We start from the raw sequence: 13,585 nt of genomic DNA on the forward strand, positions 1-13,585 counted from the left end.
CTGCTGGGATTACAGGTATGCATCACTATGCCTATTTTACTTTGTGTTTTTTGAAGCTTTGGAACAAGAGTAAATTCCTCTAGCTAAAAAAAGAAAGTCAACTAATTAAAAAAGTGTTGTTTAATAAAAGTGTTTTTTTAAAAAGAAAATTTGGATAGAACAGTAGTAGCCCCCTCACTCACTCCAGCAACAATAATGATTAAAAACAAGCATAGTTAGAGAATTGCAGAGCCTGACTAAATTTAGATCACAATTTTAAGAGGTGAGACTTGCCCAAGCTGATGTAGTAAGTTAGTCACAGAGTTAAAGGTACAATCTAGGTTTCTTTAATGCTACAGGAAAAGGGAGTTCCAAAACTAGAGGAAACTTTTAAAATGACAGTGGAAATCAATGAACTACTAACTCTGAGGAATCTGTAAGAGGTCAGTTGTGGCTCATCCAGGCCTCCATATCAGTAAACAGTTGAGAAGAGAAGTCTTGTTATGAGACCCTGACATGTGTCAGGTTGTAAGTGTTCAGGAAGATGCTGTGGCAGCTTTTGTCTTCTCTGAGACCTCCAGTACTGGTACCTGTCACTTAGAATTCCCCAAAAAGCTGCTTGACAATTAGAAAAGAAATTAAGCACTTTATTGGTATCTGTGGAGTCATTGACTTAAAAAGAGTCCCATGCCACATTTAGCACTTAGAACCAACAGCAGCTACAATCTGTCTTTCTCTGCAAGGTATACTTATTACTAATTGTTTTATTTGAAGAAGCTACAACAAAGGTAGTGGAGTCCAACTCTTGCTAATAAGAATAAAGAGGGAATTTTTCAGAATGATATGGTCAGTGGTGCACTGGTAAATATTTAATAACCAGCTCTTCAGAACAAAATAATATCTGATTTATAGTTTTTGTGTATTTAAGACATATAAATATATCACAGCATATTGTAAGTTCTTAGTGTGGCTGTGTTAGTCATCTTCTGTCACTGTGACAACATATCTGAGAAAATCAACTTAAAATAAAGAAAGGTTTATTTTGGCTCATGATTTCAGAGGTTTCAATCCATGATTGTTTAGCCCTATTGCATTGAGCTGCAGCACAATGCATAGTGGAAACAAATGGCAGAGCATGCCTGTTCACCTCACAGTGGCTAGAAAACAAAGAGAGACAGGAAGGGGCCCAAAATTCCCTCCAAAGGCATATCCCCAGTGACTTAATTTCATTCCACGGGACCCACCTCTTAAATATTCCACAACTTCTTGATAGTGCCACTCTGGGGGAAAATCTCTTAACACATGGTTCTTTGGGGGACATTCCAGATCCAAACCATAGCAGTGATGTCATCTGGCTCACACATTCTTGAAAAGTTAAAAATTGACTCTCATAAGCTGGTAGACAGAAGCTCACAGGATGAAACAGAGGCAGAATATCAGCAAAGGTAGTACCTGAGGGTTTTCATCCCAAGAACTACTCAAGTGTTGTCAGGTCATTACCACATTAGCTTCTCTGTGCAGACTTCTGTATTGCTCCCACCATGTCCCATAGGTTTTATGACACTGAAGGGCAAAGGCATTCATTCACTTCATTGTCCACAAACTGTGTGACCCCAAACTAATGACTCATGTCACATAGTTGCATCTCAAAATGCCATTACTAATGGGCCCCACAATATACTTTCAAGCCCAACCTGAAAGTTCCCAAATTGTAGAAACCAAGTTTATGTCAAGAGATTGGGGAAAATATGAATCTAGGGTTTCTTTTTTTTTTAATAGTTGTAGATGGACAGCATGCCTTTATGCAGTGTTAAGGATCAAACCCAGTGCCTTACACATGGTAGGTAAGAGCTCTACCACTGAGCCATAGCCCCAGCCCTGAATCTAGGATTTCTTTCCTCCTCCCCCTCCTTCTTCTCCTCTGTCTCTCCCCACCCCTTTTTTTTTTTTTTTTTTTTTTTTTTTTTTTTTTTTACAAACATGTAATCATGGCTGGATGCAATAGCCCATGCCTGTAATCTCAGTGACTGGGGAGGCTAAGGCAGGAGAATTGCAAGTTCAAAGCCAGCCTCAGCAACTTAGCAAGACCCTAAGTAACTTAGTAAGACCCTGTCTCAAAATAATAAATAAAAATTCTGGGGATGTGGCTCAGTGGTTGAGCACACCTAGGTTCTGTCACTAGTGTCAAAAACAAATTATCATAGAAAATTCACAAACACACACACACACACACACAATAGTACAATTAACCCACATTCACAATAACCATCAACTGTGGCCTTCTTGTTCCAACTATAAGCCCATTCATTTTTTTCATATTTTCAAAAACACTTATTTTGGAATGATTTTAATTTCTAGAAAAGTTGCAAACATAGTACAGAGTTGTGTATACCTTTTGGAGAGGGGAAAACAGGAACTTTACCAAGGTGAAACCAATTGGCCAAGATTAAAATCACCAGTCACAAGTTATATGGTTATCATGCACATTTAATATGAAGTGATGAGAGGGCACTTTACCTCTGTGCTAGTTATTCTTCTCCAAATATCAATTCATTTTTGTAAGAAGGAAAGCATCATAAAAAGATCAGAAGAGTGCTTAGGGCTGTTATTTGGAAATGGAATAACCTAGCAAAATAATAATAGTTATAATTTTGAGAGGAACTATGGGCAAAGTGCTTCACATAGATGATCTTGTCAGATCTCCTCTACACCCTGGCTAGACTGGCATTATTATTTTTGTAATTTAGATAGGAAAACTGAGGCCAGGAAAAGTTAGACTTGCCCAAGGTCCAAGCATTGGCAGAGTCAGCATTCAAACTTGGAAGGATATAAACTATTATAAACAAGGGATTAGGCATTAACAGTGGTTTCCTCTGAATGGTGGAACTGTGGGGTTTTGTTATCTTCTTAATCATTTTTTCCAAGTTCTCTATAACCAACATCCCCCCTTGACAGCATATCCATGCAGATATGCTGATGAAGGCTACGGTATTTTTCTTCAAAGACTCTACTGGTTTGCTGCTAGTACATCCTCCTGAAACAGCTTCATGAAAATCCACTCACAGGAGCTTTTAGACTATTTTGTAGAGTTAGTGAAGCTCTAGGTAGAAGTGAGCTCAGCAGTCATCATAGAACTATTGCTACCACATTCCTAAAAGTGGTCTGAGTTCACTACGCTGAATCCAGTCAAGCATAGTACCCTGGCCAAAGAAGTGATCAGCCTTATCTCTTCTGCACCAGTTCGTTTATACTAATGCACACAGTGCCAAACTGACTGCATTCCTAAGGCTGACAAGGATGGTGATTCATTTAGAAATCGTGTAAATGGGTAAATTACTAAACATCTATTCTGTGTCATGACCCCAGATACAGTTCCTGTCCTCAAAGAGCTGACTCAAGTGGAACATGAAACACAAGAAACAACTGAGGAAAGTGGGAAATATTGTTTAGCCTGAAAAAGAGATGGTTTTGAGATGGCTCCAAGATAGAGGGAAAGGAAGAGGTCAAGCAGAGTTTGAAGCTTGTTTTAAATTCTTGAAATGAGTTATGTGTAGAAGGATTGACTTATTCTATGTCACTCCAAATGGCAGAATACCTTAGAACCCAGCAGAACATAATCCACAAACAGCACTGGGAAGGGCCACACTAGGGAATTTGCTAGACCCTCCTGTGGTAGGATAGAAATAATTGGGAAAAAGTGAAATTGTGGGTTGTGTTGAAGCTACTGTGGATAAAGTTAAGCTGTCAGGCATGTGGTGAGCATCTCACTCTTGTTCACCCAGAACCTTCCTCCCCTGAATTTCTTATGATCCTATGGTACTTTCAATCACTAGCCCCCACCTCCTTAAACACAAGAATGAGCAAGTGACTGAAGATACACCAATTGGACTTCCTCTCCTATGAATCTGACTCACATGAAGACACTCAAGGACTGAAGATGGGAGTTATGTAATCTAATGATAGTCCTTTGAAGAGGTGACTTATGAATTCTTGCTTAGAAGTTTCTCTGGTTTCTGGCTTCCCAGTTTTTTATGTGAGAACATACAAGCAAAACTGTTCATTACTCAGGCCCCAGTGATCAGAACAGGAGCTTGCGGGAGACTACACCTCAAGAAGGCAGCTACCTTGTTATCAGAATTAAGACCTGAACTCAAGGATGGCCTAGCTGTTAGGGTGACCTGAGAAAGAGTCTCAATGTACTGACTTCCTTATGACCTGAGGAAAGGGCAAGTCCTGGAGCCTAGACACACTGAGGCTGTACCTAAGGGACTGAATAATGCCCTGGCAAATGACCCAGCTAGGAGAGTATATCAGTGAAAGTTTAATTAAAAGAAAGCAGACATAATAAGTTTTATCACAAACCTTCCTTTTGGGGGAGGTAGGAGGGATAGTGGGGATTGAACCCAGGGGTGCTTTCCCACTGAGCCACATCCCTAGCCCTTTTTATTTTTTATCTTGAGACAAAGTCTCACTAAGTTGCTGAGGCCTATGTTGCTGAAGCTGACATCAAATTTGTGATCCTCCTGCCTCAGCCTCTTGAATAGCTGGGATTACCAGCATAACCACCACCCCCAGTTATCACAAACTTATTTCTAAATCTTTTACTTTTTTATATAAATGTCATATTTATATATAATAAAGTATTGGTGGCAGAGATTTAACATTATGCAATTGTGGGCACCAGTTAAACAATGTCTGTTTCTCTACAAAATTTTTATCTTTGCATCTGATTTTCAAGCTTGAAGTCTACAGAGCAGGCAGTGGCAAGGGAAGAATTGTAGAACAAGGACAAATTAGAAACCATAAGTCTGGACCAAAATCTATATCAATTCTTGTTGCCTCTGGTTTTAATTCATTTTCTAATTTAAATCCTTTTTAACTAATATATAAAAACATAAAACCTGTATATATTAGTGGAGTATCATGCATGTTTCAGTCCACATGTATATTGTGTAATGCTTAAATCAAGTTGAACATATTTACCTCTTCAAACATTTATCATTTCTTTATGCCAAAAACTTTCAAAACCCTTTCTTCTCCTTTTTGAAAATTATAGCACTTACTGTTACCTATGGTCACCCTACTGTGCAATAGCACACCAGAATCTCTTAACCCTAACTGTAACTTAGTACTCATTGATCAACCCATTCCTTTGCCCATTCCTCCCTTCCTGCTATACTCCCCAGCCTCTAGTAACCACTATTCTTCTCTCAACGTCTATGAGATCAACTTTTTTAGATTCTACATATGAGTGAGGTCATGCAGTACTTTTCTATGACCAACTTGCTCTACTTAACCTAAATATCTTCAGTTCCATCCATGTTGTCACAAATGACAGGATTTCATTATTTTCATGACTGAATAGTAAGTATTCCATTGTGTATATGGATTTCTTTTTTTAATTTTTGTTATATATGACAGCACAATGCATTACAATTCACATTACACATAGAGAGCACAATTTTTCATATCTCTGGTTGTACACAAAATTGAGTCACATCCTTTGTGTCTTCATATGTGTATTTAGGGTAATGATGACCATCACATGCCACTGTCTTTCCTACCCCTATACCTCCTCCCTGCCCTTTTCCCCTTTGCTGTAGCTAAAGTTCATTTAATCCTCACCCCACCATGCCCCCGTCCCCACAGCATATTATGGATCAGCATCCTTAAATCCGAGAAATCATTTGGCAATTGGTTTTTGTTCATCCGTTCATCAGTTGATGGATACTTAGGTTGTTTCCATTTCTTGGCTATTATAAATAGTACAGAAAGGGATATGGGAGTGCAGATATGTTTTCCACATACTGATTTCATTTCCTTTGGACATGTACACAGGAGTGGGATTACTGGATTTTATGGTAGTTTTATTTCTATTTTTTTTGGGGGGGGTGAATACCAGGGATTGAACTCAGGGGCACTTGACCACTGAGCCACATCCCAGCCCTATTTTGTATTTTATTTAGAGACAGGATCCCATTGAGTTGCTTAGCATCTCGCTTTTTGCTGGGGCTGGCCTTGAACTCACAACCCTCCCAAGCTACTGGGATCACAGGCATTCGCCACTGCACCCAGCTATTTTTAATTTTTAAAGGAAGCCCCATACTGTTTTCTATAATTACTATACTAATTTACATTCTTACCAATATTTTGCAAAGATTCCCCTTTCTCCACATTCCTGCCAGCAATTATTATTTTGTCTTTTTGATAATAGCCATTCTTATTGGGGTAAAGTAATATCTCACAATCACTCTGGTATGTGAATTGGAGAAGTAACTGAAGACACGGAGATTCCCTAAGAAACTATTTTTAATGCTACTCCATAAAGTGATGAAATCTTGAACTAGGGCAGTAGTGGCAGAGATGGTGAGGGGAGAATGATTTTGGAAGAAATTATGGTGATAGACATAAAAGTATCTAGCAACTCTGAGGTAGGAGAATATATTAGATTCCTCTTGCTACTATAATAAATAATCATAAGGTTAGAGGCTTAAAACAATACAAATTTATTCCCCTACAGTTCCAGGGGCCAGGTGTCCAAAATGAGATTTACAGGACTAAAATTAAGCATCATGTCTGGCACATAGTAGATGCTCAAAAAATGTTTATAGAATGAATGGATGATGAAAGATTTCAGAGATCAGAGGGGAGAGGAAGGGAGGGAGTTGGATGGAAGGGTGAGCTTTGAATGGAAGGGAAAATTTTCTTTGGAAAAAGAAGTAGTATACAGTAGATGAGGTAGCTCTGCAAAATAATTTAGAAATGGACAGGATATATCACAAAATCCCACTTTGGGCAGTTTTGTTATCATCAAAGTGAAAGGTGATGTCATCTATGAGAAATGTTACTGGGAATGGGATTGAGGTTTGAGGAAAGTAAACCACAAAATGTCAGAACTTAAAGAATCTTGAAAGGGTGGTTTATAATTAATAATGTTGTATTGTATTGGGCATGGTGGCACACACTATAATCACTGTAATCCCAGTGATTCAGGAGGCTGAGGCAGGAGGATTACAAGTTCAAGGCCAGCTTTAGCAACTTAGTGAGGACCTAAGCAACTTAGCAAAACCATGTCTCTAAATATGAAAAAAAAAAAAAAAGGCTGGGGATGTTGGCTCAGCAGTTGAGTGTCCCTAGTTTCAATCCATGGTACCAAAAAAATGTATATTTCAAAATAGGTAGAAGAGAGGAATTTCAATATTCTTACTACAAAGAAAGGATAAATGTTTGATATGATGAATAACTTAAATATCCTTATTTGATCATTGCACAATATATACATGTATTAAAACATCATACTGTACTCCATAAATATATACAATTATGTGTTAATTAAAAATGTGCTTAAAAAGTACCTTGGTAAATGAATATATATGTGTGTTTATGTATATATACATATACACATGTGTGTCTGTGTGTGTGTGTATCCCTCAGTTCATAGATAGGAAACTAGAACTTAGGAAAAAGAAAAAGTGCTCAGGTCATGAATGCAAATAGTTTGCTTCATTCATGCAATAAATATTTATTGATACTGACTCTATACCAGTCAGATGGTGGGTAAGGTGTTGGAGATTACAGTGGAAAACAGGCGGACATAGGCTGTATCCTCATGGAGTTTTTAGTATGGTGGGAAAGATAGAAGTAACCAGGATCATCTGTGCTTTGGTACCTACAATGCTTAAGGAAGCATAGAAGAGGAAGTATGAGAGTTAAAAAGAAATGAATAAGGAGATTGATCAGCTGAAATGCCAGGACAGCTGATGGTAGACAGTAACTTGGCTGTTAACCCAGGCAGCAGTTACATGACCTAACTGATATTTATAATTCTACAGAGAAGAAAAGTAGGCAACTCCCAGGGCCTTGACCTTGGTTGCAACATTCTTTTGTACTTGAATTCTTTTCTTCATGTTGCCCAAGCAGACCAGACACACAGGAAAAGGAACACCAGCAAATTTAGTGATCAACTGGTGGATATAAATTCTATAAATTTGAATGTATATGAGAAAACTTGGGAATTTTGTTCTACTTTGCCAAAGGCATTCAGGATTGAAGAAGCTGCCAGAACAGGGATTAGTAGAGGACTTCCTGAGGAAAGTGAGGTTTGCAATGGCAGGATTAATGGTAAAGTTCATAACAGACAAGATTAATAGAGAGGACAGCCCACATTGGTTCACTACTTCAATATGTCATCACATCTATCTTAAGGGTAGTGGTACTAGAAGCCAATAACATCTTGAGGCTATTATGTTTTGGAAAAGAACAAATGTGAAGTACAAAACTGTATACATATATCATATACATACATATATTTTATATATATTTATATATATTATATATATATATATATATATATATATATATATATATATATTCATGCACACACACACGCACACCACTTATCTAGCTTGAAGTAAAGTAATTAAATTTTGATTATTTTATTCCTAGCCCCTCATGTGACGTATCATTAGAATATGCTTCCCTTCCCAGGGTGCTCCATCTCACAAGAGTTATATGAGTCTCGGGGCAAATACCCAGTTGAAAGGGTCAGTACAGCCTTCTGTTGCCTTGAGGAGAGAAAAGTGGAAGCCTGCTCAGTCCACACAGGAATTCTATTTTCCTCAGCTGTTGTTGCTGTTGCTACAACATGGCATTGCTAGGAGTCCAGCAATCCAGCCTCATTCCTGAAGCTGATGGGTGACTAGCATAGCAGAAGCTTCTTGAGGTATCAAGGGCAGCTGCAGAAGGAATGGCAAGCCACATCAACCACAAGCCTCAGCCCCAAAGCCTGCCAAGCCTGGGTAGTGGCAAGCTTCCATCGGCATCCGGATAAAGAAAAAAGAACACTCTGGAAATAATCAATCTCTCTCTCTCTCTCTCTCTCTCTCTCTCTCTCTCTCTCTCTCACACACACACACACACACACACACACACACACACACACACACACACATATAATTTTCCAAGGAAGAGGGTGGAAATGGAGGGTGGGTGGGGAGACTACAGAATCAATATTGGAAGGACTTTGGAAAGAGTGTGAGTGCAAGTGCAACACCCCAATTATAAAGGCTGAGAATGATGAGACCTTACCCCATCCCCTTGTGTACTTCTAGTGAAAGACTGAATTTTAAAACAGAGCTTCCCAAATGATGGACTTTGACCCACTTGAGTGCTGCCAATGGATTTTAAGTAGAGCATTGATTCTCCCAGGATTTGGGACAGTCAGGCAGAGGTCCAGAAAGCCAGAGTTCCCATGTGAGTCACCAACAGCTGCTAACAACCTAGTCAGGCATTTTTCAGAGGGCAGACTCTGTAGAACAGAAATATAGAATTTGACCCTCCAGTCTCCACAGCCAGCCAACACTGAAGGCACTCCTGGTCCTGGGTGCTCCACTGTTTCATGCTGAATATATACTAGGAAGTGACCAGCCAGCAGGACATATATTTGAGGCTAAGGGAGGGAGTGAAGAAAGAAACAGCTGTGAGTCCCAGCCCCAAATGTGTACTTTCATATATGTCATATACTTACATCAGTTTGTTGCTGATATGCCCTTTAAGCAGCATCCAAGTTAGCTACATGGTCACTACATGTGTGTTCTGCAAATTATAGCATAATGATTACTTTAAAATATGTGCTTGATGTAAAAATTCAATTAGATTTGGAATCTATCTGTATCACCACAAGATAAGTCATCATAATACTCACCAAGGAGAGATAATGAAGAGCTATTAGACTTATTTATTTTTTGCAGTGCTGGGGATGGGACCCAGGGCCTTGTGTATGCTAGGCATGTGCTCTACCATTGACTTACACCCTGGCCTTAGACATTTTAAATATAATTTCAAGTTGAGCATTTAGCTCAATGGTCTTGCATTTGCCTAGCATGTGCAAGGTCCTGGGTTCTATCCTTAGTACTACAAAAAAATGAATAAATATAATTTCAACTATTGTAAATTTTGAAATGATTATAAACATGGTTTAATTTTTTTCATCACCTACTTGTAGGAATCAAGTTTTCTTTAAAAAAAACAATAGTGACAATGAAGGATTCAGAGTCATCATTACAATATCAGTAGGGAGTAGTTTATAATCAATTCAATCACACCACCTGATTAATGAAAAACTTTAGCTTATTTCCTTTAAACATTTTTGAAGATATTTATAAGCTTAACATATATTTTAACTTCTTTAAAATATTTAATATTTATTTTTAAGCATTTATTTTTTAGTTGTAGTTTATTTTTATGTGGCACTCAGAATCCAACCCAGGGTCTTGCACATGCGAGGCGAGTGCTCTACTGCTGAGCCACAACCCCAGCCCCAATCTTTATTTTTTATTGTAGTTATATGATACAAAAAACAATGAATATTGTCAATGAGTCCCATATACACACTCATAAGTCCTCTCCAGCTTACTACCACATGACATACAAATATTATCATTTTCTATTTGTGTCATGAGTTGGGAAACACTGAAATAAAAATCACAAAAAACCTGTAATTCCAGCTGCTTGAGAGGCTGAGGCAGGAGGATCACAAGTTTCAGGCCAGCCTTAGCAACTTAGCAAGACCCTATCTCAAAATACAAAGTAAAAAAGGACTAGAGATATAACTGATTGGGGAAGTGTCCCTGGGTTCAATCCTTAGTACCATGAAAAAAAAATTTTTAAATCACAATAAGATAATAATAAGAAAAATAGTTGCTGGGGCTGGGGTTGTGGCTCAGTGGTAGAGCACTTACCTAACATGTGAGGCACTGGGGTTGATTCTCAGCAACACATAAAAATAAATAAAATAAAGGCTTATAAAAAAGAGTTGCTTAAATCACTTTATTAATTAGGATTCACTTAGTTGTAAGTGGCTGAAATTCAAATAGAGCTAGTTCAAGCCAAATAAATGGTGAGGATGGGAGAGTCCTTTCACTGATCCAAGAAACAAAAATGTAAAAATGTCAGCAATGCAGTTGGTCTCAGTGACAACTGGATGGAGGGACACAAATACCACTAGCTCACTCTCATTTGCCATCTCTAGACCTTCATTTCTCATTGCTCTTGCCATCCATTTCTGACATAGGGCAAAGAAGAAGGCTTTCAACAAATCTGGGATTATGTCTCTATATATTGTGTCCTATATTAATAGGAAAAAATCTGGAGAATTCTGATTAGGTCACCTTGAGTTAGGTGGTCACCCATTGACCAAGGGTTCAGTTTCTGTTAGCAGAATAGTCACCAAGAAAAGCATATCTCTGGTAACCCTCAAATTTTTGTTTCCTAAAACCTACATGCAATATGCCTTTGGTCTGAAAGAGACCTGATTGGAAGGTTTCTGGAAGGGAATACTATCAGCTTTCAGGTTACCTTCTAGGACTCTAGTTACAGGATTGAGGGAACACCACTCCTTCCCAACTAAATTATTACAGGAAGTCATCACTTAGCCTTAGAGGGAAACTTGAGATTAACGGATGCCTCCTCTAGCATAACAGACTTTAAGATTAACATCGTGATTTCTCCTTTGTATGGAAACAAGGAACCCCTTGTGGGACAAAAAGAATGACCAATATACCTAGTATATCAATCTGGATTATCTAGGGTCTGCTGGAGTAATAACCTTCAAGTCTAAGTGACTTAAAAATAATAAAGATTTATTTCTTAATCATGCAAGTGCATCACACATTACAATAGGTATAGCTCATCATGATCAAGCATGGATCCAACCATACAAAGATAAAAAGAAAAAGCAATGTGAAATCAAACCAATGGAAGGTTTCACGTTGGTAGCTAAATTATCTGCCTTAAAAGTGACATATCATTACCACTCACAATTTATATCGTCACACCCAACCTCAAAGAGGCAAGGAAGCGAAATCTTAACATATGTCCAAGAAGAACCAGAAAAATGTGGTGAATAGCACTAATGTCTACATCATTGGTTTATAACAGTATATATTGGAGAATGGATGGATGGGCCTACAAAAAAATCACACGGAGAAGTGATCACTCAATATTATTGTGCTTGATCTTAGAAAGGTCCAATATGAAGAATGCAAATTATTAAATCAGACCAAGTGCATGTTAATTATTCATCAGTGCATAAATTATTTATAATTTATAAAGGATTCAGCTCACTATCTCTTTACAACTTTGACTTTTCTTAATACATCTAAATGTTTATTTACAGATAATTTAACTGAGAATTCTGCAACCTTTGTGTTGAACCATAGGTTAAGTCTTATCACTTATACCTTTGAATTTTTACCATACCTTGTCTATCTCTGTGTTTCTCAGATATGACATATAAATCAATCCATGGGATCAGTAGACAGAGATGTAAGAAGTTCATGGTAGGTCAAACCCCCAAAAGAGAAAACTAAAATAGTTAAATAAAAACTGTGACATTAATTATACAGATTTATAAATTTTCCCTTAAGGATAAGACACAAGTAATTTCTTCTCCCAGATATAAAACTGTACATTTGCCTTTTAGAAGTGGCTGGTTTGATTTTCCAACAAAACTCAGTAGTTGCCATATTTACATATTAAAACAAGTAATAAAGGCCTGAGAAGAAATGTTATTCTCACAGCAATATTGTGATAAAAAATCCAGTATTGGGCTGTGGTTGTAGCTCAGTGTAGCACTTGCCTAGCACTTGTGAGGCCCTGGATTCATTCCTCAGCACTACATAAAAATAAACAAATTGTGCTGGGGTTGTGGCTCAGTGGTAGAGTGCTTGCCTTGCATGCATGAGGCACTGGGTTCAATCCCCAGCAACACATAAAAATAAATAAATAAAATAAAGATATTGTATCCATCTACAACTAAAGAAATTCTAAAAAATAAACAAATAAAATAAAGGTATTGTGTCCATGTATAACTAAAAAAACCATTTTTTAAAAATCCAGTATTAGTGTATAGGGATGCCTTCACTCAATGGTACATTGCACATTTTGATAAACCAAAGGTCAGAGCATACTTCTAGTCCTGTTAGCTTTACCAATAAGCCTCAAAATAATCTGCAACAATGCACAGCCAAACTTTGCCACCTCTGAAAAGATGAGCTATAAAATGCCTTTAATCTCAGCCTGGCACAGTGGCTCACACTGTAATCCCAGCAACTTGGGAGGCTAAGGCAGGAGGATGGCAAGTTCAAGATCAGTCTCATCAACTTGGTGAGACCCTGTCTCTAAATAAAAAAATGAAAAAGGGCTGGGATATCATTCAATGGTAGAGGGCCCTGGGTTCAATCCCCAGACCACAAAACAAAAAAGCAAACAGCACCTTCCATCTTCCTGCACACAAACTGTCAAGCCATCCCTGGGGTAGCTGCTTACAATGATCCAGAAAAAAGCCAAAAAAACTGATGCTCTCCAAATGTGGTAGAAAACATGACACAGATTCTCAGGAAATTTATACTTCACTTGAGAAAGAGATGATATAAAGAACAATTGCAATTACAAATATGAAATAAAACAGCCTTCAAGTCAGGCTGATGCAGGAGAATCACTTGAATCCAAGAGTTCAAGGTCAGCCTGGGCAGTGAGAATCCACCTCTTAAAAAGAAAAGGCAGCCTTCAACTATTCAGGCAAATCACTAATCCATCAGGAAAAACT

General features: G+C 38.0%; 1 non-coding gene across 1 annotated transcript; it reads left to right on the plus strand.

The window, feature by feature from the left end:
* Nucleotides 1-12,672: 12,672 nt before the first annotated feature.
* On the plus strand, nucleotides 12,673-12,750 carry Trnaa-ugc (transfer RNA alanine (anticodon UGC)). The gene has a single exon. It is a non-coding gene; the product is annotated as a tRNA-Ala (tRNA).
* The last annotated feature ends 835 nt before the right edge of the window (nucleotides 12,751-13,585 follow it).

Source organism: Ictidomys tridecemlineatus, chromosome X (genome assembly GCF_052094955.1).
Source record: "Ictidomys tridecemlineatus isolate mIctTri1 chromosome X, mIctTri1.hap1, whole genome shotgun sequence".
Lineage (NCBI taxonomy): Eukaryota > Metazoa > Chordata > Mammalia > Rodentia > Sciuridae > Ictidomys > Ictidomys tridecemlineatus.